This window comes from Eubalaena glacialis, chromosome 4 (genome assembly GCF_028564815.1).
Source record: "Eubalaena glacialis isolate mEubGla1 chromosome 4, mEubGla1.1.hap2.+ XY, whole genome shotgun sequence".
Lineage (NCBI taxonomy): Eukaryota > Metazoa > Chordata > Mammalia > Artiodactyla > Balaenidae > Eubalaena > Eubalaena glacialis.
In genome coordinates, this window is record NC_083719.1 from 13,929,759 (window position 1) to 13,956,453 (window position 26,695).

At 39.0% G+C, this 26,695-nt stretch overlaps 1 pseudogene; it reads right to left on the reverse strand.

Annotated features, from left to right (window-relative positions):
* Positions 1–1,562: 1,562 nt before the first annotated feature.
* On the reverse strand, positions 1,563–26,695 carry LOC133090482 (small ribosomal subunit protein eS17-like; annotated as a pseudogene).

The following is a 26,695-nucleotide window of genomic DNA, read 5'->3' on the forward strand; positions in this document are numbered from 1 at the left end:
CTATTCTAAAACTCAGTTTTTATTAAAATCCTCCCAAACCATTTAAATGTGTTTTGACTTTCCAAATTGACCAGTTTTCATAGGCTTTTCACAAATACTATCTCATAAGGCATAAAACTAAGGAATGCTTGGAAATACGCCCATTCAGTTGTTGCCTCTCAGTGCCCAGAACATAGCTGACTATTCCCTGCTGAAAACTCTGGTCTCAAGATCACTGTTCATTTAATTGATGGCTAATGTCTTCATTACACAGCTGTTGGTCCATCAAGAAGATAGTTAATGAACTTGGCAATATACATTGCATTAACTTTTTGCCCTAAGGTTAATCATGGGATTATTTTCAAATGTGCTTTTGATGTGCTAAGCTTCCCTAATAAATATGATTAAGTAAAATAAGTTGAGAGGAAGAACATCAATTCAATGAAAATTGCTTAACATTAGGCAGTAGGTTTATACTTGAGTAAAGGGAAATTTAGTGTCTGTACTTTATGGCTCTTAAAGAATATTTGGCTGTGACCCAGATGCTAAGCTTTACCTTCACTGAGTTAAACCAGGAACACTGATTTATACACCAATATGATGTTCTTTAACTGAGTACTATTCAGGGCCTTATTTTTGCATATAATATGCTCTTTTCCTCTTTCTTTACATCAGAATAAGCATTATACTTCTTAGCTAGAATAATAATAGAGGATATTCTAAGACTCAATCAATGAAGGGAATAAACAATGTTGAAATAGTAGACTCCTAAGAACAAAATGTGTTTTATTAAAGAAACATTCTCCCAAGCATTGTAAGTAAATTTACATTAAATATTAAAGCTTTCTAAAGAAAAATCTATTTACTCACTTAAAAAAAAAAAAAGAACAATGCAAAGTGCCCTTGCTGTTGCTACTGAAACTACTTTTGTCAAGACTATCCCTCTAATATCCAGCCTTCTGAGTGCTATAATTTTAGCCCTTACTGACTCATTCAATATTAGACTAAACTCTAGGAATAACAATAAACTGTTCAGCATTTAGAACAACAAAGACAGTAGAAACACAGTTTGTGATATAATTCTCCTTATCTTATTAAGAAAAATAGTCTTGGATTTAAAGTTTCTATCATTTGTCCAGGTCTAAAATGATGTTTTCTAAAAACATTTTAATACAGTCGATTAAGTCACTTTCTTCTGTGCCAAAGTCCCAGAGAGACTATAATGATGACCTCAGTTTGGGAATGATGGCAACCACCACTGAAGAGAGGAAATTAGTTTATATTTGAATGGGATCCTTTTTTTTTCAAGTACAAAATTAGTACTCTCTCCCCCTTAGCACAAAATGTACTTGCTAGGATAGATTCAAGCTTCCTTTACTCAGCCTTCCATCTGGCTTAATCTCGGCTGAAGGGGAGAATCACAAAGCAGATGTCAGTCAAGGAGGATGGTCTGACCTCCTGGTTTAGAAGGCAGGGTGGGCAGTAGCTTCTACTTCTCCACTGGCTTCTTCCTCCAGAAATAATCTCCATTTAGCCCGTTGCTTTAAGAACATGGGTTCCATTTCTTTTGTTGTTGTTGTCCGAGGTTTACTGAAAATATTACAGCACAGCAGAAAGATTCAAACGGCTCCACGTGGTGTTTTGAAATTCATCCCTCCTGTAGGCTGAGTGACCTGCAGGTTGGACAGACTGCCAAAGTCCAAGAGCTTCAGCATTTCCTTAGTGTCAGGATCTACTTCAGTGATTTCCTGATCCCGGGCTGAGACCTCAGGCTCGTAATTATCTCTCCTCTCCCTCGCCTCCTCCTGCAGCTTGATGGAGATAACGTCTCACTGGACCACTCTGAATCCGCTTCATCAGATGTGTGACATAGCCTGCGATCTTGCTGTGGAGCTTCTTGCTGGGAATGATGGCGATCTCCTCGCACACGCGCTTGTTGGTGTGGAAGTCATTGCCCGGGTGCGTGTAATACTTCTCAATGATGACCCGGGCCGCCTTCTTCACGGTTTTGGTGCGGACGTGGCCCGTGTTGGCGGTCCTTGGTAAAAGAGGTCCATTTCTTTATTAGATGACAGACTTTAGATCTCTGGAGTATTTTTCAGAGAAGAATGTTTGCTTTTCAAGAACAGCTACACAAAATAATCTTGAGCCGAAGTATTCTTTCTTTAGATTTCTACCAGAAGGGGAATAGAACTACAAAGTTTTATTTTCAAAACTCTCATGTTCAAGTCAATAAATATTTAAAGTCTATAAAGCGCTGTACTAATGAGAAGACAGGGATTAGAAGAGTTGGTAAGATCGAACTGAAAAATGAAGACAAACAAAACACCATATTTCTGCCTTCCAGTTGCTGATATCTTGTTGAAGAGACGAGGACATGTCCTAATAATCTGGTACAAACTGAGTTGTACCAAGTGATGCAAAGGAAGTTCAGACTCATTGGGGGTGGTAAGGATGTGATTATCGGGGAAAGCCTTTTGAGTGTTGACCATTGAGTTGAAGCTCCGAGGTCTTCAACAAAGTGGAATAGCGTTACAGACCCAAGAAGGAATTTGTACCAAGTCCCAGCAGCTTGAGGGCTCAGATTCCATTCTAGGAAAAAGGCTACAATGAGGGATGTATAGAGGATGTGATGGGATGAAGTGGGAGATAAAACTGTAAAAAGATGGAATGCCTTCCTTATCCTTTTGTAATTTTTTTGTCATTATTGGAAGTACATAAACATATATTCCCTTTCCAGAATGTGTTGTACTACCATAACACTATCCAGAATCCAGAAAATGATACCAAACAGTTCATGCGTTTCCCCTTGACAACACTTCATCCTGTAATGAGTCCATCTCAGGGGGTCCCACATCAGTCTCTCCTCTTTAGCTTCTGGTACCTTTTCTCTTCACCATGGCTTTCTAGATCAGAGGCCAGCAAACATTTTCTGAAAAAGGCCAGATGGTAAATATTTTAAGTTTCACAGGTCAAACATTCTTTTTTACAGCTACTCAACGCTGCTGTTAAAGAATGAAAGCACCCATAGACAACAGGTAAATGAATGGTGTGGCTGTGTTCTGATAAAACTTTATTTAAAAAGCAAATGGCAGGCCAGATTTGGACCACTTGTTATAGTTTATGGACCCCTGTTCTAGGACTATCAACTCCTTTGTCTTCTCCAAAGGATCTTAGTTGTTCCTACTCTCTGCCTTCAGTCAAGACTGCTAGTTATTTGAAATCATCAGATTTCCAGTCTTGGTGAATCTGGGGTAGGACCTGATTTTGGAGGCAAGGATAAAAAGGATGGTCTTTTCTTGTCTGAACTTCAAGAGGAAGGATCTAGAAGACAAAACTTTTAGCACAACTCTAGGGTGTTACTGTGCTTGAAGTGTCTCTCTTTTTTCTAGATTTGCCAAAGACATCTTTCTGCTAATTTAGCTCATTTGCGCCAGGGCTTGAGAATGGAACTAGGTGTGTAATATATTCCAAGAAAGAGATCAGCCAGAAGTGGAAAGATGGAAGATGAAGAAAAATACCATTTTGCTATATTTGTAATACCCAAACCTAGTTTTTGAGTGCCCACTATTTGTCAATCCACTAATTTTCCTTTAATTTAACTATTGTAACATGGGATCCAAAAAAATGAAGCATTTCAACTTAATCTATACACAGTGGAAAAATCCATTGGAGATTGTTGATCAGGAGAAAAAGTGTTCAGAATTTTTTATAGAAAATATAATTCTGATAACAGTGTACAGTATAGAAGAACCAGTGGGCTTCAGTTAAAAAGTCTCAGTGGTTGTCAAGGGTTGGAGGGAGGGAGGGATGAATAGGCAAAACTAGGATTTTTAAGGCAGTGAAACTGTTCTGTATGGTATTATAATGGTGGATACATCTGATACATTAGTTCAAACTCATAGAATGTGCAATACCAAGAGTGAACCCTAATGTAAACTAAGAATTTTGGGTGATTATGGTGCATCAATGTACGTTCATCAATTGTAACAAAAGTACCACTCTGATGCAGAATTTGATAAAGAGGGGAGACTATACTTGTGTGAGGGCAGAGGGTATATGAGAAATCTCTGTACCTCCACTCAATTTTGCAGTGAACCTGAAACTGCTCTAAAAATTAAATTCTACTTTAAAAGAAGTCTCTGACAAGGAATAATCCCAGATTTAACTTGTGAGATGGCATACATAGGTGCCATTTATGGCCCTCAAAGACACCCTTAGTAAGCGCACAAAGACAAAATTTCCAAAGGGCAGGGTAGGGTTGGAAGAGATGCAAGGCGTTTGCCTTAAGACTGTGGTCTAAACAGAGTGCCGCTCTGTCAGTGAAGCAGTATGCAGATTGTACTTTCCAAAATGACTGCAACAAAAGCTCCCATCCCACATTTCTTCTTCCTATGTGATGCTGTAGCTCTTCCCATAGAGGCGTAGGGGCTTTGTTTCTCCCCTTGAATCCGACAACAGTAGAACTGATGCTATGGAACTTCCAAGGTTAGGACATGAAAGTCTATATGGATTTCACCTGGAGCTCCTGGGACACTGTTCTGGAACTTAGCCACCATGCTATGAGGAAGTGGCAAGACCACACGGAGGTCAGGTCTAACTTTCTGGCTAAAGCTCCTTTTGAGGTCCCAGCCAGTAGCCAGCATCAACCTCCTGACATGTGAGTAGGTGAGTCACAAGGTGACTCTAGTCCCAAACGCCATCTGCTGCAATAGCATGAGAGACCCCATGCCCAAGCAAACACTGCCTAACTGAACCTAGTCAACACCCAGAACAATGAGAGAAAATAATAAAGTGATTTTTGTCGCTTTGATGTGATTCTTTACACAGCAATAGATAATCAAATAAGTACAAGGGGTACAAAAAGAGAGGCCCAGCTGGGTAGTTGCTGCTGTTTAATAAATCAGTAGAAAATAATAGTTAATAATATCATGTCTAGTTCTTATGTTCATTTTTTAATATTCTGATAAAGTGGCCCAAGATTCCTTTTAAGGACCACTATATTCCCCATCTTTCCTAAGAGTGCTAACAGGATTGACAAGATCTGGCTTCTCCAAAGCAAATGGTCTGCATGAGCCAGAAGCCTGGGAACATACACATCATGCTCAAATGACTAACCATGTATTTGATTTAAAAATAAAAAAACATTGCTCATCACTCCATAGGTACTAGGCTGATACACTCAAGTCACAAGATATCAAACCCTAGAGATACAATGCATTTTTTAATTTTGCAAAAATTGCCTTTTTATCCTTAACGCATTAATTCATCTTTTACTTTTTTTTGTTTGTTTTGCTGATGCAGTCGCATATCTCCTGGGATCACTACAAATCTTGATAAGGCCCTGTGGCATGTACTTTAACCTAATTATAGCAGCAACTCCAATGGCCTCTCATTCACTTGGATGTGAAGAGATGCATGACTTAACAGGGTCACATTCTTGGGCTAATTCCACTCTTCAGTCAGCCAAGAGGCAGCTGCTTGAGCGTGTCCAAGGATGTAGAATGTGGCCACTCCTGCTTCCATGCCAACACCCGTCCCCTTCATTCTCTACAAACAAAATTCTCTCCCACTTAAGGGCAAAGGATAATATCACCTCCCTGGCTTCTGCTGCCCATTCCTTCCTCTAATTTGTATAACCACATTCCTCACTTCTTCTCTCCATGACCTGAGATAATGTGTCTTTTCTACTTCAAGTCAAAATCTTCATCTTTTTTCTGAAGCCTACTACTTCCCATCTTCTCAGAGACTTTCTCCATAAATAATTCTCTCTTTTCTGTATCTTCGACCTCTTCCTCTTTCCTGACACTTGACCCTCTGCCTATAAATTTTTTAAAATTTTCCCATTCTAAAGATTAACTCTTCCTTGTCCTTGTATCTCTTTAGATACCTCCCTATCTTCCTTGTCAACCAAACTTTTTCAAAATGTTGTCAATATTTGATTTCCCTTGCTCAATTCCTATTCATTCTTTGTTCTAGCATCATCTCAATATTGCCTACATCATTTGAATTGTTGGGGTCACCAATGATCTTCGGAAATTATTCCAAGACTTATTGACTTGCTCTTTGTAAATCTTTAGAGATTCTCAACTAGTTCATCCTTTGGAAATAACCTATCTTCCCTGTTTTCCACATCACTCTCTCCTAATTTGACTTGACTTCCCTCTCTTCCTTCCCTCCCTCCTTCCTTCCTTATTTTTTCTTTTCTCTCTCTCTCTGTCTCTCTCTCAACAATATATAGGGTCTTGTATTAGTCAGCTCAGACTGCCATAGCAAAATATTATAGATTGGGTCACTTATAACAGAAATTTATTTTCTCAAAGTTCTGGAGACTAGCAGTCCCAGATCAGGGTGCCAGCCAATTCAGTTCCTGGTGAAGTTTCTTTTCCTGGCTTGCATATGGCCACCTTCTCGCTATATTCTCACATGGAGTTTCCTCTGTGCATGCACAGAGAGTAAACAAGAGATCTCTCTCTCCTCCTCTTATAAGACCAACAGTCTATGGAATTCAGGCCGCACTCTTAACTCTTTTAACCTTAATTTCCTCCTAAAGATCTTATCTCCAAATACCGTCACGTTGAAAGTTAGAGCTTCAACAAATGAATTTGGAGAGGGGACATAATTTAGTCCATAGCAGGTATAGTTTGTCACATGAAAAGTAGGCAGAGGCACACAGTTCCACGTTTGCTTGCAGGTTGGGCACCTCTCTCTTTCCCCTCTGATGCCCTTAGTGAGTTGTTGGCATTTACTTTCACACCTGTTACTTCAGAATCCCAAGAAGGTTGCTACATCCTCAGAGGTTTTCCTTGAGAGGCTGAAACCAGGCAAACCTATGAGCCAAGTTCCTTTTTTTAGGAGCAAGAAAAATAATAGCGGCCCTCAGACTCTCTTTATTTCTTCCTAACCAGAACTGTCTCACATGCATATCAATGGCAAGGGGGATTTCCACAATTGATTTAGTCTAATCAACATCCATTTCCCTGGGATAATGCAGGGGGGATTCTACAGCACACAGGGTTCTGTCAGTCATGCAGGCAGGAGGACATGGCTGACTTCTATCTTTCTGACTGCCCTCTCTCAGTCTTCTTCATAAAGGCCTCTTACTTCAACTGGCCCCTTAAATTTTAGTCTCCAGGATTCTTTACTTGGACTAATATTCTCTCTATACTCTTTTCCCAGGTAACCTCATTTATGCCCACTGTTTGCATTATGCCTTAAACATTATAAACCCCCAAATCACTTTCTCTAGTCTAGATATCTTCTATTGGCTAAGCTTATATATATATCTAAAGGTCTTCCTAGCATTTCTACCAGGATTTTTCACAGACATCTCGAAGTCAACATGTTTAAAAATGAAACTCGTTTCCGTTTCCAATGCCACACATTCTCCATCTCTTTAGTACTCTCTCTCTGTTGTTTGGTGGCAACGTCTCATAACGATTTACCCAAGCAAACAAACCACTGTTATCTTAGGTGCCTTCCACTCCCTTACCTACCACATCCATTTAGTTACCAATATCTCACAAATCTCTACACTTTTTTCATCCCTACTACCATGCCTTCCTCCTTTAGCTTCATTTCCTACTATTTCCTTTCTGTCATTTACAGTATTTATCAATCTAGGACCTGCTTCTAATAATGCACACCTTTGTTTGCATATCTTTCATGACTGCCAAACTTTAAGGTACCAGAGGGCAGAGACCTTCTCTTTTACATTCTTTTTTTTTTTTTAACATCTTTATTGGAGTATAATTGCTTTACAATGGTGTGTTAGTTTCTGCTTTATAACAAAGTGTATCAGCTATACATATACATATATCCTCATATCTCTTCCCTCTTGCCTCTTTTACATTCTTGTACCCATTGCAACCTGGTACATGGTAAGCCCTCATGAAACTAAGTTCAATTCAGCCACCGAAACGCATATATATAGAAATGATAATGCAATGTCCTTGCACTGGGATTTCTTGCTCTTCTCAGCATAAGATACTTGAGGGAAGAATCTTTGTTGTTCCCTTCCTTTGTAACTTTCCAAAATACTAACTTTTTACTACTGATGACAAACACATTCAAAAATATCAATAGATTAACTCCAAAAAACAAAGCGATATGCTCTATAGTTGTGGATGGACATGGCATTGATATATTTTTCCATGTTGTATGCAGTGCTTTCCTGTCTGCATTACACATGGACTCCCTGGAGTTGGTCACCATCAGAGTGTGTAATTCTGTAAAATGGAATCTTGGCTCAGATCAGGTCTGTGGTGTCTTCTGGATCTCATGTCTTGTGATTCCATGATTATAAGATTACTGAGAGAAGCAAGTTCATTTTGATGTAAATAAGTCCATGAACTGGGGAAGGAAGAGTGCTGTCCCTGATGATGTTCTGCAGTAACCGTTTGGCTCAAAAAAAAGAAAATAGTTTATTTTTAACACCATGGGATAAATCTTAATCTTCGAAGTTCTCAAAGGTATGATTTTCTTTTTGGAAAACACTATTTAAGAACATCAATATACCCCTTTGAATTTGGGTCAAAATTTGATGACATAGCATTAATGATTATGTCAGAACTACTGGAACAAATCATAGGTATTGAGATAGTCTTTCTTCAATGAAATTTTATCAGTGTAATAGCTATTTCCAGAATACACCCCCATAATTAAAACTAAGATAGGATATGGGATTAAAATACCAAAAACAATTGATCATATTGAAACGGAGCAGGACCCTATGGTCCTTGCCCCCCATGTCCTCAGCCTGCCTTTTGTCTGTGAAAAAGTTTAGCCAAAGAACAAGTTTAATCAGAAGACGATTAAATGAGAAAATGCAGAAACAAAGGAAAACAAGAAGACTAAATAATAATAGTTTAGTCATTAAGCAGAGTCAAGGACCTTTAGTTCCTCCTCAAGGGCTATAGATAATATTCTGAGCCCTATCCTGTGAGCTGTCTTATAGATACTGAGACCCCCACCAGGTGGAAGAAGTTAACTACATGACGACCAGGCTGTAGCCATGTCATAAGCTGCCACAGTTCCGAGAACTGGCCTCAAAGAAATGGGGACAAACTGACCCTGGAACTAAAGACTAACTGTACTTAAAACAATCAAGATGATGCTGATCAGACCACCGCATGACCAATCCCAAGATGACTGTCAGAGCTGACTGCTGTTTCTGCATGTAGCCCCCTTCCTCTGTCCATAAAAGCTCTTGCCCCCTGATTGTCAGTGTGGGGCGGAGTCGGCCTCTGGACAGGCATCTGCCCTCCTCATCCCCCTCCTCCCATTGCTGGCATCTGAAATAAAGCAAACTTTCCTTTCCACCAACCCGGCCTCTTTATTGGCTTTTGAGCAGCCAGCAGCCGGACCCCACTTTAGGTTACAATATCACATTTAAACTTATTTTGATTAAGTTGAGTGAAATTTGCTTTCCTTCTAAGAACACGTGATTTTCAATTAAATTACTAGAAATAAAAAATAAATGTTATCCTCTCTAAGTTCTTATTTTCATTCTATTATTGACCTCCTCCTTGCTTTGAAAGTTTTGCACTTGAGGGCTTCCCTGGTGGCGCAGTGGTTAAGAATCCACCTGCCAATGCAGAGGACACGGGTTCGAGCCCTGGTCCGGGAAGATCCCACATGCCACAGAGCAACTAAGCCCGTGCACCACAACTACTGAGCCTGCACTCTAGAGCCCACGAGCCTCAATTACTGAGCCGGCGTGCCACAATTGCTGAAGCCCGCGCGCCTAGAGCCTGTGCTCTGCAACAAGAGAAGCCACCGCAATGAGAAGCCTGCGCACCACAACGAAGAGTAGCCCCCGCTCGCCGCAACTAGAGAAAGCCCGCGCGCAGCAACGAAGACCCAATGCAGCCAAAAATAAATAAATAAAATAAATAAATTTTTAAAAAAAGAAAGTTTTGCAATTGAAATTACCCTCTTTATTCATAAATTTATCTCATCTTTCTGAAAGTATGAGGAGCAATACACTTTATTTATACAGTGTTTTACCATCTGCAATGTCCTTTTTGATCTCTTTAACTACATCTAAACCACATGTTAATCTCATGAAGCAGACAAACCAGATATAATTTCACAGATGAGGAACCTGTCACCTTTACCCAAGATCACATGATTAGAAAGTGATAAAACTAAGAGAAGACTCAATATCGTTTGATATTTAGTCTACTGCTCTTTGCAACTTGGCAACCATTCCAAACTCAAAAAATATATCTCCCTCTGCCTTTTATAAAACAGCATTAAGATCGCACTGAGATGCACAGAGTATAAAATTGCTTGTATACTTTTGATCTTTTCTTTCTTCTTGCCATTTCAGTTTTGAAATGGCAAACCTTGGGAAGGTATCTCAGGTTTATACAGTGAAAACTTTACTTCTCAGGACTTGGGAAAGTCTAGTCAATATTGCTGAAATAGAAAAAAAAACTGTTCTTCATGGAATATTCATAAGACAAATGTATTTTTAAAACTTGCCAAGCTGGCTGAGCTATAACCTCACAAGTGATATTTCAAAACATGTTAGAGGTCTTCTGCTTGTGGCCATAACAAAGTAACTTTACCAGACTAATCCTCTCACCAGAGACAACTATAAAACTGAACAAAATATAGGAAATGATTATTTTTAGATGTTAGACAATAGGCAACACAGATCTGTGATCCCCAAGGGGAGCAGGGGAGCCTTAAGATGAGCATCACAGTTATACAAGCTTCTACCTGGAGGCATTCTGCAAATGGTAGGGAAGGGGCGGGGCGGGGAGCCCCAGCAGGGTGCAGGTGTCTCACTGGGCAGAGAAGGCAGATGTCATAGCTCTGGGCTACAAGCATGTCTGGAAATTGTGAGACAGGAATGAAGAGAAGGGAGTCATACAGAAATGAAGATCCAGAATTCTGCACGTGGTTCCCCTTACTCTTTGGTGCAATAAAAAAGTGTGTATGCATAGGGCAGAATCCACAAGGCAGGGCAAAAACAGCTATCAAATAAAGAAAAATTACTGGGGAAATTTGAGTTGGAAAACTATTAGAACTCACCTAGTCTGGGAGACACTTGAGTACTGACCAGAGTGGAGACAACTCATTAAATATCCCTGACATTCAATGGAGACGCAGGGAAGGTCATGCTAATCTAGTTCCACAGTAAAAATTACTCTGAAGTGTCCCTAACAAAGCATAAAAATTATCCTTGAATGAGTTCAGCTTAAGTAAATGAATTACCTATCTGCTGGAACAAAATTCAATATTCTGTTAAGGAAGAATGTAAAAGCCAGCTCTTTAGCAACATAGCATCCATAGTATACAGTATATAACAAAACATTACTAGACATTGTGAAGAAGCAGCAAAATGTGATGCAGAACCAAAAGAAAAGTCAGTCAATAGAAATGTAAATTGTTTATTTTTAGCAAAATGAGATAGATCTCAAAAAACTTTGAATGTTTTGAAGTATGTTAACTTTTTTGGAAAAGACTTTTTCCAAAATAGATAAAGGCACAAAGAGAAAAAATTTTAAAGGAGTCAGAAAGAAAAAAAATAAAAAGAGCAACCACTAACCTCATTAGAAACAATGTAAGCCAGACTACATTAGACTGACATCTTTAAAGTACTGAAAGGAAAAACTAAACCTAAAATCTTGTAAATATCCTCAAAACATGAAGGAAAAATAAAGACATCTTTAGGCAAACAAATACAGAAAGAATCTGTCATCAGTAGGAAAGCACTACAAGATATATTAAGAGAAGTTCTTCAGACTAAATGAAAAATGTTTCCAGATGGAAATTCAGTCTACACAAAGAATGGAGAGTTCCAAAAAAAGTAAATATGTAAATAAATATAAATTACTTTCTCTTGTGGCTTAATTCTGGAGAAAAATGGAAGTATGCTGTTACAAGTATACTTGTATACAGTATATATATATATGACAGTATATGTGTATATATATATATATATATATATATATATATATATATATATATATATATATATATATATATAGTGGTCAGTAAAGAATGAATATTGTAAACTGAAGAGCAACCAACTTAAAGAAGAAAGAAAAGAGAAGAGGCATAGCTGAAAAACCAGTAGAGGACATAAAATGGTATCTTTAAAAATATTTAATCCAAAAGCAGGCAAGAAAGGAAGAAAAAAAGAAAAAAGGTCTAATGGGACAAAAACATAGTGAATACAAGATGGCATATTTAAACACAATCAATTATTTGGTAATTGCATCAAATGGCACTAGACTTTAATTAAAAGGAAAGGATTATCAGACTGAATTTTTTAAAAAGCAATATGCTGTTTACAAGAGAGAAAAGGATGGAAGAAGGTATACCTCTTAAATATTCATCAGATGAATGTTGGGCTGGCTATATTACTATCAGACAAATTAGGCTTCAGGACAAAAGAATATTTTTAGAGGTAAAGAGGGACATTCTATAATAAAAACGTGGTCAACAAAAAGACATTAAAATAATAAATGTGTATACACCTAATCACAGAAATTCAAAATACAAGAAGAAAAAAACTAATGGAACAGAATGGAGAAATAGGATTTTCCACAACTAAAGTTTTAGATATCAATACTCTTTCCTCAATGATAGAATAAGTATACAAAATGTTCTGTGTGGATACAGAAGACTTGAACAGCACTATCAATAACTTAACTGACACAATACACATTTTTTCCCAAGTGATCATGGAGAATTCATCAACATAGACCATACGCCATGTCACAAAACAAATTACAAAAAATTTAAAGAACTGAAATCATGAAGGGTACATTCTCTAACAAAGAAATTAAATTTAAAAAGATTGAATAATAGATATCAGAAAATTCCCAAATATTTGGAAATTAAGAAATCTATGTCTTAACCCCTTGCTCAAAGAAGAAATTAGAACATATTCTTAAGTGAATGACAATAAAAATATCACTATCAAAATTTGTGGGATGTAGTGTTTGAGGGAAATTATATATCTCTACTTGCCTATATGAAAAAGAGGAAAGGATTAAAATCAACAGTTACTGCTTTCACCTTAGGAATCTAGGGAATGAAGTCTAAACCCAAAATAAGCAGAAGGAAGGAAACAGTACTGGTAAGAGTGGATATCAGTGAAGTAGAAAACTGATGAATAAAGAAAATCATGAAATCAAAATTTGGTTCCTTGAAATGTTAACAAAATTGATAACACCCTACCTTAACTGATTAAGATAAAGACAGAGAAGGCACAAATTATCAATACCAAGAAAGAAAGAAAGAACATCAGTAATGATCCATAGACATTAAAGGAATAATAAAGTTTATGAATCACTTTATATCAATAAATTCAACAATTTAGATTAAAGGGCAAATTCCTTGAAAGACACAAATTACTAAAACTGGCGTAAGAGGAAACAGAAAATCTAAGTAGCCCTACAATAATTAAAGACATGTATTTTTATTCAAAAACCTTCCCAAGGTAAACTCCAGATAATTTCATTCATGAATTCTACCAAACAATTAAGGAAAAAATAATATCAATTTTACAAAATGTATTAGAGTTCAAAACATGGTTTTGTCTTTACTCTTTGATTTTAAGAGTAGCTCACTAGTTTTAGAGATTGGCCCAATCTCTAAATGATATGACAATCATGAAAATCTTAAAAACTGTGTTGAGGAAATAGATAAAACTAAATGAGAACAAGAATCTAATTCAAAACACTGATATTTGTCATTCTTTCCTAAGCTAGGCAGGAAGCTGAGGGCACTAAGTGAGAGTTCAGATAGGTTTTACCATGCTCTGTCACAGGTATCCTATGCTGAGTTGAAACTATATGATCCTAGTATCCTGCCTCATTTTTCTTGTCTCTTTCATATGAGTCATTTAAATTTGCTGTATCTTCTTTCTCTTCTCCCATTCCCAGCAAAGAAGCTGCTACCTCAGCCTGGATGTGGAGAGAGGCCAGGGAAGCTTCTATGAAGACGTGATGCCTATGCTGAGCCCAGAAGGATGCATATGTGTGTATGCAGAGGAAGCAGCCAAAGAAGCCAGGAAAGCAGCATGGCCAAAAGCACAGAAACGAGAAAGCTTGCATTTAAAGAACTGTAAGAGGCTCCTCCATATTGGACCAAAGAGCAATTCAGTGGTGGGGGAACGGGGCAGAGGGGTCAGGGTAGATCACAGATCACATCTGAATGTGGCATCCTCCTGAGGATTTTATTTTCAAAAACAGGAAGTTACTGAAGGATTGCAAACATCATCAAATTTGCAATGTGCAAAGAATACTCTGATCATGCATTTGAGGGAGAGTGGACCTTTTCATCAGATATTGCAGTAGTTTGGTGCAAGACGATGAGGTCCTGATCAAAATTAGAGACAGTGGAGAACAGAGAAAGGGATACATATGGATACAGGGGCAGAGTCCATAGGACACAGTGACTGATCCAACATCAGGGGTGAGGAAGAGGAAGGAGTCTAGCTGATTCTAAGGCTTCCTGCTCAGATGGCTGTGTGGATAGTATGTCCTTCACTAAGATGAGGTCCCACTAGGGGACTAGAAAGTTACTATGCTTGCACTTGTGAATTGATGAGGTGTGAGGTGAAATGTGAGGTCTGATAGACATTTGTATATATCCTGCACTCAAGAGAGAGGACTAGAGACCGATATTTGGGTTTCATCAGCACAAAAAATGAATGTGCAACCAAGGTATACATAAAATGAGAAAAAAAGATATATGTGGCTGATGTAGCCATGTGAATAGAAGAGATCTCCAAGATATAGAAAGAGGACATTACATAAGTAGTGTCAGAGGGGATTTTCATGTTATATTTATAAATATATCATTTCTATGTAAGCAAGAAACTTTCCTTGTTCCAGATCTAAGTTGTACATTCCTAACTCTGAGAGTGATTTCAAGGATGACATCTTTTAGTCCTAAAGGAAGCTACTGGAACAACAATAGAAAAGCTAACAGTCAGTGATTATTTCTTGATTATAAAATATTAGGGAAAAAATATTCAATGTATATGTACTAATGATGGTGGCACCATACGTTCAGCAAAAGTCAATTCTCCTCTAGCTTATAAATATTACAATAAACTCCATCTCCTCTACAAAGGTCACGACCAACACCTCCTCCTTCTGGTCTTCTATTGTCACAGTAATACCCCACAAAGTTCTGTAAAGCCGTAATGCAATCTTTTTTTTTTTTTTAACATCTTTATTGGAGTATAACTGCTTTACAATGGTGTGTTAGTTTCTGCTTTATGACAAAGTGAATCAGCTATACATATACATATATCCCCATATCTCTTCCCTCTTGCATCTCCCTCCCTCCCACTCTCCCTATCCCACCCCTCTAGGTGATCACAAAGCACCGAGCTGATCTCCCTGTGCTATGTGGCTGCTTCCCACTAACTGTCTATTTTACATTTGGTAGTGTATATATGTCCATGCCACTCTCTCACTTTGTCCTAGCTTACCCTTCCCTCTCCCCATGTCCTCAAGTCTGTTCTCTAGTAGGTCTGTGTCTTTATTCCCGTCTTGCCCCTAGGTTCTTCATGACCATTTTTTTGTTTTTAGATTCCATATATATGTGTTAGCATACGGTATTTGTGTTTCTCTTTCTGACTTACTTCACTCTGTATGACAGACCCTAGGTCCATCCACCTCACTACAAATAATTCAATTTCGTTTCTTTTTATGGCTGAGTAATAGTCCATGGTATATATGTGCCACATCTTCTTTATCCATTCATATGTCGATGGACACTTAGGTTGCTTCCATGTCCTGGCTATTGTAAATAGTGCTGCAACGAACATTGTGGTACATGACTCTTTTTGAATTATGGTTTTCTCAGGGTATATGCCTAGTAGTGGGATTGCTGGGTCATATGGTAGCTCTATTTTTAGTTTTTTAAGGAACCTCCATACTGTTCTCCATAGTGGCTGTATCAATTTACATTCCCACCAACAGTGCAAGAGGGTTCCCTTTCCTCCACACCCTCTCCAGCATTTATTGTTTGTAGATTTTTTGATGATGTCCATTCCGACAGGTGTGAGATGATGTCTCATTGCAGTTTTGATTTGCATTTCTCTAATGATTAATGATGTTGAGCATTCTTTCATGTGTTTGTAGGCAATCTGTATATCTTCTTTGGAGAAATGTCTATTTCCGTCCTCTGCCCATTTTTGGATTGGGTTGTTTGTTTTTTTGACATTGAGCTGCATGAGCTGCTTGTAAATTTTGGAGATTAATCCTTTGTCAGTTGCTTCATTTGCAACTACTTTCTCCCATTCTGAGGGTTGTCTCTTCATCTTGTTTATGGTTTCCTTTGTGTGCAAAAGCTTTTAAGTTTCATTAGGTCCCATTTGTTTATTTTTGTTTTTATTTCCATTTCTTTACGAGGTGGGTCAAAAAGGATCTTGCCTGATTTATTTATAGAGTGTTCTGCCTATGTTTTCCTCTAAGAGTTTGATAGTGTCTGGCCTTACATTTAGGTCTTTAATCCACTTTGAGTTTACTTTTGTGTATGGTGTTAGGGAGTGTTCTAATTTCATTCTTTTACATGTACCTGTCCAGTTTTCCCAGCACCACTTATTGAAGAGGCTGTCTTTTCTCCACTGTATATTATTGCCTCCTCTATCAAAGATAAGGTGACCATATGTGTGTGGGTTTATCTCTGGGCTTTCTATCCTGTTCCATTGATCTATATTTCTGGATTTGTGCCAGTACCAGACTGTCTTCATTACTGTCGCTTTGTAGTAGAGTCTGAAATTAGGGAGCCTGATTCCTCCAGCTCCGTTTTTCTTTCTCAAGATTGCTTTGGCTATTCAGGGTCTTTTGTGTTTCCATACAAATTGTGAAATTTTTTGTCCTAGTTCTGTGAAAAATGCCATTGGTAGTTTGATAGGGATTGCATTGAATCTGTAGATTGCTTTGGATAGTATACTCATTTTCACAATGTTGATTCTTCCAATCCAAGAACATAGTATATCTCTCCATCTGTTGGTATCATCTTTAATTTCTTTCATCAGTGTCTTATGGTTTTCTGCATACAGGTCTTTTGTCTCCCTAGGTAGGTTTATTCCTAGGTATTTTATTCTTTTTTGTTGCAATGGTAAATGGGAGGGTTTTCTTAATTTCACTTTCAGATTTTTCATCATTAGTGTATAGGAATGCAAGAGATTTCTGTGCATTAATTTTGTATCCTGCTACTTTACCAAATTCATTGATTAGCTCTAGTAGTTTTCTGGTAGCATCTTTAGGATTCTGTATGTATAGTATCATGTCATCTGCAAACAGTGACAGCTTTACTTCTTCTTTTCCGATTTGGGTTCCTTTTATTTCTTTTTCTTGTCTGATTGCTGTGACTAAAACTTCCAAAATTATGTTGAATAACAGTGGTGAGACTGGGCAACCTTGTCTTGTTCCTGATCTTAGTGGAAATGGTTTCAGTTTTTCACCATTGAGGATGATGTTGGCTGTGGGTTTGTCATATATGGCCTTTATTATGTTGAGGTAAGTTCCTTCTATGCCTACTTTCTGGAGGGTTTTTATCATAAATGAGTGTTGAGTTTTGTCGAAAACTTTTTCTGCATCCATTGAGATGATCATATAGTTTTTATTCTTCAATTTGTTAATATAGTGTATCGCATTGATTGATTTGCGTATATTGAAGAATCCTTGCATTCCTGGGATAAACCCCACTTGATCATGGTGTATGATCCTTTTAATGTGCTGTTGGATTCTGTTTGCTAGTACTTTGTTGAAGATTTTTGCATCTATATTCATCAGTGATATTGGCCTGTAGTTTTCTTTCTCTGTGACATCTTTCTCTGGTTTTGGTATCAGGGTGATGGTGGCCTCGTAGAATGAGTTTGGGAGTGTTCCTCCCTCTGCTGTATTTTGGAAGAGTTTGAGAAGGATAGGTGTTAGCTCGTCTCTAAGTGTTTGATAGAATTCACCTGTGAAGCCATCTGGTCCTGGGCTTTTGTTTGCTGGAAGATTTTTAATCACAGTTTCAATTTCAGTGCTTGTGATTGGTCTGTTCATATTTTCTATTTCTTCCTGGTTCAGTCTTGGAAGGTTGTGCTCTTCTAAGAATTTGTCCATTTTTTCCAGGTTGCCCATTTTATTGGCATAGATTTGCTTGTGGTAATCTCTCTTGATCCATTGTATTTCTGCAATGTCAGTTGTTACTTCTCCTTTTTCATTTCTAATTCTATTGATTTGAGTCTTCTACCTTTTTTTCTTGATGAGTCTGGCTAATGGTTTATCAATTTTGTTTAGCTTCTCAAAGAACCAGCTTTTAGTTCTATTGATCTTTGCTATTGTCTCTTTCATTTCTTTTTCATTTATTTCTGATCTGATCTTTATGGTTCCTTTCCTTTTGCTAACTTTGGGGTTTTTTTGTGCTTCTTTCTCTAATTGCTTTAGGTGTAAGGTTAGCTTGTTTATTTGAGATGTTTCTTGTTTCTTAAGGTAGGATTGTATTGCTATAAACTTCCCTCTTAGAACTGCTTTTGCTGCATCCCATAGGTTTTGGGTCGTCGTGTTTTCATTGTCATTTGTTTCTAGCTATTTTTTTTATTTCCTCTTGATTTCTTCAGTGATCTCTTGGTTATGAAGTAGTGTATTGTTTAGCCTCCATGTGTTTGTATTTTTTACAGATTTTTTTTTTTACTGTAATTGATATCTAGTCTCATACCATTGTGGTCGGAAAAGATGCTTGATACGATTTCAATTTTCTTAAATTTACCAAGGTTTGATTTGTGACCCAAGATATGGTCTATCCTGGAGAATGTTCTGTGCGCACTTGAGAAGAAAGTGTAATCTGCTGTTTTTGGATGGAATGTCCTATAAGTATCAATTAAGTCCATCTTGTTTAATGTATCATTTAAAGCTTGTGTTTCCTTATTTATTTTCATTTTGGATGATCTGTCCATTGGTGAAAGTGGGGTGTTAAAGTCCCCTACTATGATTGTGTTACTGTCGATTTCCCCTTTTATGGCTGTTAGTATTTGCCTTATGTATTGAAGTGCCCCTATGTTGGGTGCATAAATGTTTACAATTGTTATATCCTCTTCTTGGATTGACCCCTTGATCATTATGTAGTGTCCTTCTTTGTCTGTTATAATAGTCTTTGTTTTAAAGTCTATTTTGTCTGATAGAGAATTGCTACTCCAGCTTTCTTTTGATTTCCATTTGCATGGAATATCTTTTTCCATCCCCTCACTTTCAGTCTGTATGTGTCCCTAGGTCTGAAGTGGGTCTCTTGTAGACAGCATATATATGTGTCTTGTTTTTGTATACATTCAGCCAGTCTATGTCTTTTGGTGGTAACATTTAATGCTTTTACATTTAAGGTAATTATCGATATGTATGTTCCTATTACCATTTTCCTAATTGTTTTGGGTTTGTTTTTGTAGGTCTTTTCCTTCTCTTGTGTTTCCTGCCTAGAGAAGTTCCTTTAGCATTTGTTGTAAAGCTGGTTTGGTGGTGCTGAACTCTCTCAGCTTTTGCTTGTCTGTAAAGCTTTTAATTTCTCTGGGAAATCTGAATGAGATCCTTTCTGGGCAGAGTAATCTTTGTTGTAGATTTTCCCCTTTCATCACTTTAAATATGTCCTGCCACTCCCTTCTGGCTTGCAGAGTTTCTGCTGAAAGATCAACTGTTAACCTTATGGGGATTCCCTTGTATGTTATTTGTTGTCTTTCCCTTGCTGCTTTTAATATTTTTTCTTTGTATTTAATTTTTGATAGCTTGATTAATACATGTCTTGCCGTGTTTCTCCTTGCATTTATCCTGTACGTGACTCTCTGTGCTTCCTGGACTTGATTAACTATTTCCTTTCCCATATTAGGGAAGTTTTCAACTATAATCTCTTCAAATATTTTCTCAGTCCCTTTCTTTTCCTCTTCTTCTTCTGGAACCCCGATAATTCGAAAGTTGTTGCGTTTAATGTTGTCCCAGATGTCTATGAGACTGTCCTCAATTCTTTTCATTCTTTTTTCTTTATTCTGCTCTGCAGTAGTTATTTCCACTACTTTATCTTCCAGGTCACTTATCCGTTCTTCTGCCTTAGGTATTCTGCTATTGATTCCTTCTAGAGAATTTTTAATTTCATTTATTGTGTGTTCATCATTGTTTGTTTGCTCTTTAGTTCTTCTAGGTCCTTGTTAAACGTTTCTTGTATTTTCTCCATTCTATTTCCAAGATTTTGGATCATCTTTACTATCATTATTCTGAATTCCTTCTCAGGTAGACTGCCTATTTCCTCTTCATTTGTTAGGTCTGGTGGGTTTTTACCTTGTGCCTGCATCTGCTGTGTGTTTCTCTGTCTTCTCGTTTTGCTTAACATACCGTGTTTGGGGTCTCCTTTTCGCAGGCTGCAGGTTCGTAGTTCCCGTTGTTTTTGGTGTCTGCCCCTAGTGGCTAAGGTTGGTTCAGTGTGTTGTGTAGGCTTACTGGTGGAGGGGACTAGTGCCTATGTTCTGGTGGATGAAGCTGGATCTTGTCTTTCTGGTGGGCAGGTCCGCATCTGGTGGTGTGTTTTGGGGTGTCTGTGACCTTATTATGATTTTAGGTAGCCTCTCTGCTAATGGGTGGGGTTGTGTTCCTGTCTTGCTAGTTGTTTGGCATAAGGTGTCCAGCACTGTAGCTTGCTGGTCGTTGAGTGGAGCTGGGTCTTGGTGTTGAGATGGAGATCTCTCGGAGGTTTTCGCCATTTGATATTATGTGGAGCTGGGAGGTCTCTGGTGGACCAATTTCCTGAACTTGGCTCTCCCACCTCAGAGGCACAGCCCTGATGCCCGGCTGGAGCACCAAGACCCTGTCATCCACACGGCTCAGAATAAAAGGGAGAAAAAATAAATAAATAAATAAAATTTAAAAATGAAATAAAATAAAATAAAGTTATTAAAATAAAAAATAATTATTTTTTAAAATTGTTTAATGTAATAAAAAAAAGGGAAAGAAAGAAAGAAGAGTCCAACCAAACCAAAAAACAAATCCACCAATGATAATAAGTGCTAAAAACTATATTAAAAAAAAAACAGACAGGCAGAACCTTAGGACAAATGGTAAAAGCAAAGCTATACAGACAAAATCACACAAAGAAGCATACAAATGCACACTCACAAAAAGAGGAAAAGGGAAAAATATATATATATCATTGCTCCCAAAGTGCACCTCCTCAATTTGGGATGATTCGTTGTCTATTCAGGTATTCCACAGATGCAGATACATCAAGTTGATGGTGGAGATTTAATCTGCTGTTCCTGAGGCTGCTGGGAGAGATTTCCCTTTCTCTTCTTTGTTCGCACGGCTCCCGGGGTTCAGCTTTGGATTTGGACCCGCCTCTGCATGTAGGTCGCCTGAGGGCGTCTGTTCCCCGCCCAGACAGAACGGGGTTAAAGGAGCAGCTGCTTCGGGGGCTCTGGCTCAGTCAGGCCCGGGGGGAGGGAGCGGTACGGAGGAGGCGGGGCGAGCCTGCGGCGGCAGAAGCCGGCGTGACGTTGCAGCAGCCTGAGGCGCGCCGTGCGCTCTCCCGGGGAAGTTGTCCCCGGATCACGGGAGCCTGGCCGTGGCGGGCTGCACAGGCTCCCGGGAGGGGCGGTGTGGAGAGTGACCTGTGCTCGCACACAGGCTTCTTGGTGGCGGCAGCAGCAGCCTTAGCGTCTCATGCCCGTCTCTGGGGTCCGCGCTGATCGCCGCGGCTCGCGCCCATCTCTGGAGGTCGTTTAGGCGGCGCTCTGAATCCCCTCTCCTCGCGCACCAGGAAACAGAGGCAAGAAAAAGTCTCTTGCCTCTTCAGCAGCTGCAGACTTTTTCCCGGACTCCCTCCCGGCTAGCTGTGGCGCACTAGCCCCCTTCAGGCTGTGTTCATGCCGCCAACCCCAGTCCTCTCCCTGGGATCCGACCGAAGCCCGAGCCTCAGCTCCCAGCCCCCGCCCGCCCTGGCGGGTGAGCAGACGAGCCTCTCGGGCTGGTGAGTGCTGCTCGGCGCCGAGCCTCTGTGCGGGAATCTCTCCGCTTTGCCCTCCGCACCCCTGTGGCTGCGCTCTCCTCCGTGGCCCCAAAGCTTCCCCCTCTGCCACCCGCAGTCTCTGCCCGCGAAGGGGCTTCCTAGTGTGTGGAAACCTTTCCTCCTTCACAGCTCCCTCCTACTAGTGCAGGTCCCATCCCTACTCTTTTTGTCTCTGTTTTTTCTTTTTTCTTTTGCCCTACCCAGGTACGTGGGGAGTTTCTTGCCTTTTGGGAGGTCTGAGGTCTTCTGCCAGCGTTCAGTAGGTGTTCTGTAGGAGTTGTTCCGCATGTAGATGTGTTTCTGATGTATTTGTGGGGAGAATGGTGATCACGTCTTACTCTTCCCCATCTTGAAGCTCCCCCCCTGTAATGCAATCTTATAGCCACTCTTCAACAAGACACCTTCAATAACTTAGTAAAGTCGGAGTGAGATTTACTGTGAAGGTATTGACATTTAGCCTTGTGTTCATTTGGGTGTACAGTTTTCTAGTATTTGCAAAGGTAATTTATTTTTATATTCTTTTTCTCAAAGAGGTCCCCCAAATTACATGAGCTGCAGCACACCTGTACCACCCCCAGGTAAGGACTATAATTCAAATGTTATAGACAATAGATTAGTAAGATGAATCTAATATTTTTTCATTCATTAAATTAAATGAATATATTTGAGAACTGGTTTTCACATTCAACTCTTCTGACTTTAGGGTCCGTGACCTTCTAACTACAACTGGAGTTCTCCACCCTGTCTGTACACTTGAATCGCCCAATGGACATCCGGGGTTGAGAATCACTGCCTTACACTCCTTTTGTTAACACTTCTTATAGTTAAATACAGATTAACAATTTGAAAAAACTACATTCTCAAGGAAATTTCCCAAAAGGCAAAATAGTGGAACAAAGAAATGAAGTCTTTGCATTTATTTTTCAAGTAATCAGTTCGCTGATGATTCAACTGTGCTGAGTGTTAATGAACATTTAATCATACAAAGATAAGTTGTTTCTTCTTATCTGGAGAAATTCTAATATGGCAAACAGACTATATTTGTTCTGCAATCAGTTATTGATATTTTTTCTGACTTGGAATACATAATTAAATATCTAGTAACTCTCTGTGTTCTAATCTACATACGTTTGAATCAAATTATTTTTATTCAGGTTTTATTCAGTTGCCCTTTGAGCCTTCCATCAAGGACCGCCGTCCCCACTGGCATCTTCACTTCACTGATGCGTTGTCTCTTGCCCTGCATTCTAGGTATGGAGCTGAAAAGCATTTCCCTCAACAGTTGAGCTTTTATTAGCTTCCATTGTCTAATTCAAGCATTAACTTTGCTTATAAAAGCTATTTTTTCAACCTATCTTTTCAACAGTTAACTTCCATTTCTAATAAGGACTAAAGGACTAGAGAAACAAGAGCAATTATATGTGAGAGAAATTATTTGCATAGTTCCAAATTCCCCTGGATCCCTTGGATAAACAGTCTGCTTTTGCTTTGTTACTCCCTTTATCCATTTACGGTGGCACTTCTTACCCTCCATAAATGATTATTTTTCTCCTTTTAGGCAACTCAAAGAACCTGTGATGTAATGAATAGAGTAACTGACTAAAAGACTTAGATTCTGATCCATCTGAAGTGCTGTGTAAAATTGGCAAAGGTGATTAAACTCTCTGAAACTCAGCTTTTTAAAAAACTGTAAAGTTAGAATATAAATATGACTTCAGTCTAACTCACAGAGTTGGTCAATAACCAAATGTGATATTTGTATCATCTTTTATTTGACAGGAAGATATTTGCTCTTGGAGGGTCTTTGACTGCAAAATCTTTGACTGAATGCATGCAAATTTAGAAAGCTGTACTATGAAGTATACTCCAAATAAACAATTTATCCACCTAAGCTTTTCACCTGACTGTGGTAAACCACAAGAGGCCAGATGTCTTTCTTCACTAATTGGAAAATATTATAGATATTCAATATTTCCTTTCACTTAGAAATGTCTCCTAGGAAGATACGGATTACCATATTTTGAGAATATGAAGTTTCTGAACGGTTTAAAATCTCATTGGCTTTGAGTAATTCAGGGGCCACTATAGATTGTTACACATGAGTATCTGTAAAATTAATTCCATGTACAGCATTATTTCTCAAAGTAACTTAAGCCAGTATCTCCAAACATGTGATGGTAAAAATCACAGCAAGGGCTAAATGTTCATTTAAATGTTACAGCCCAAACTGATACTCACTTGAGTCATTGAATGGGACAGGAAACACAGACATTGTTGAGTAGACTAAACCTCTCATTTGACAGATACTGAAACAGATTAAGTTGTTCTGTCAAGCAGCCGTTTTGTTGTAGAATTGGAATTAGAACCCTTAAATCAAAATGTAGGGCTCTTTTAACTACCCCATACTAACTATGGAGATATTCCCCTGAATTTTCTCATTAAAATAACAAATATTTAAAATTGCAGGGGTTAGGGAAAGAATATGTTTAAAAAGTAAGAAGGCAAAGTATTTAGATTTTTATCAAAGCTTTAACAAGGATTTCCATTTTATAGTTTGATATCATAGGAGAGATGTTTCACTGATATACTACCTGAGTTCTTGGTTCCAGCATAGATTTTCCTCATAGACTATTAAAGCCTAGTTAAAACATATTTAATTTAGTTGCTTACTCATATTTGCAGCACTGGTCTTAAGTTGAGATTTAATTATAGAAAGCATTATACTAACTTAATCTCATTGGAGTTCATTTTATTATTCTTATGTAGCAAATTGCAAAAAATTCACTTAAAAAAAAAAGAGCAGAACAATTTCATATAAACTCTTTCCCAGTGGATCAATCACTTTGAAATCCACTAAACAGCCTAATGAGGCAAACATTTTCCCTTGCTCAGGGCCAGCATTTAGGTGCACAGTTTCAAAGTAATGATTACCAAGATGTTAGCAGTGTTAAATATTGTCAGTTCTGCAAAATTGCATGTGGGGTATTCTGGACATTTTTAATCTGGACAAAATGTAAAGCAGGGGAAATCTCCTAGAAAATTTAGCAAACATAGTCTTGGCTTCGCCACTGGAGTGGGAGAGAAGACCCTTTACACTGTTGCTTATGCTACAGCTGTTCCCAAATTCTTGTGTGGCAATTGCAAAGAGGAATGCTTTCCTCATACATGTGTAACTCCAAGGTTATGGCCTTTTCTTTAAGAAGTAGGCTTCATCCCAGTTGTTCACTCTGAAGAGGGGATTGCAGGAGCTGGATGAGTACTTCCATACCTAAATAGAACTTGTTTTTTCTGATAAAGAAAAGAGTTCCCAAACATCACGACGGTAAAAGGGCCTGAAGCTGCTTGAGCCCCAGCTCTATCATTGATGCTGCAGAATCCCTCTACCCTCTCTGGGACTCGGTTTCTTCTTGTGTAATATGATGATCCCTATGACCCATTCTGTGCCAACTCTGAATCCTCCCAAGTGTCCAACTTCACTGTTCAAAGCAGGCTGCTTCTTCACCAGAGACTAAGATTACACCAGAAGTCAATGTTTTATTTTGTTAAATTCAGTGCTACAACCCTTTCTCTGTGAATGAATGAATGAATGGACTATGAATAATGACACATATAGGAGACAAGGGAATTAGAAGGCTGCATATGTGGTCATTCATTGTAGAGTGGCTAATAACCTCAATTACTACAAGGTGTGTCAGATTCAAAGGAGTGAACAAAAAGCATGTCTTCTAAAAAAAAAAAAAAGCCCATTTGAAGTAAATTATTTTTGTGAGGTATATTGTTTGCTGCTCTCTTTCTGTTTCATATACACAGAAAGAGCATATTATACTTTCACATAAAATCCACTCAGAAAACAAAAGTGTGACAGGAGGAGTTCACTTTCTGCAGTAGGATGCATCTGGTGAAACATTCCATCCAGTTTTTAGAAACAAATCATCCATTGCAATCACTATGCTGTAGTCTAGAAAGAACAGAGCACCAGGAGATGGGAAAACCTGGATCTGTACCCCCCGAAGGAAGGGGGTCACATTTTTCTTGGTTTATTTTACCTTCCTAGAACTTAGCTTGGTGCATGGCACATAGAGAGTACTCAAAATGAGGACTTCCGCTACAAACTCTGCTGCCTCCTGGGTAAGTGTCCTGGTCCAGGACACTTTTGGAAACAGAAGTTGAGGCAGAGCTGTGTGCTACGGCTTCCTTGGGAGGTCCCATCCCAAGGCAGTAGGAATAAGGGAGAAACAAATTGAAGGTGGTACGTATGCTGCAGGAGACAGCTAGTTCCCAGCACAGGATGCCATCCAAGTATGCCATGTAGAAACCCTGAGCCTCAGATCCATCCACCAGGGGAGAGGAATTTACTTTTTCAGCTCCTACTTGTGTCCTATCCCTCACTTTACCCCCGGCAACACTGACTGTCGCACACCTGAGCGGTGTGACCCGGCTGTGCTGGCAGCTGCTGGACCAGCCATATTGCGTTGCCTACCGTACAGCGCCTCATCTGTGCCCAGGGGTGATGGCAGGAAGCAGGACCACGGCTAAGCCAGGCTGACCTTCGACGCAGGGGCGGCTCTTCCTTCAGAGGCATCATGGAGGCCGTGCCCAAGGCCAGCACCCCCAGCGCACCCACCCTACCAGGAATGGAGGCTCCATGGGTCTCTCCACTGAGCCGGTGGCCAAGTCCCAGGAAGCAGGCAAAGCTAAGCAT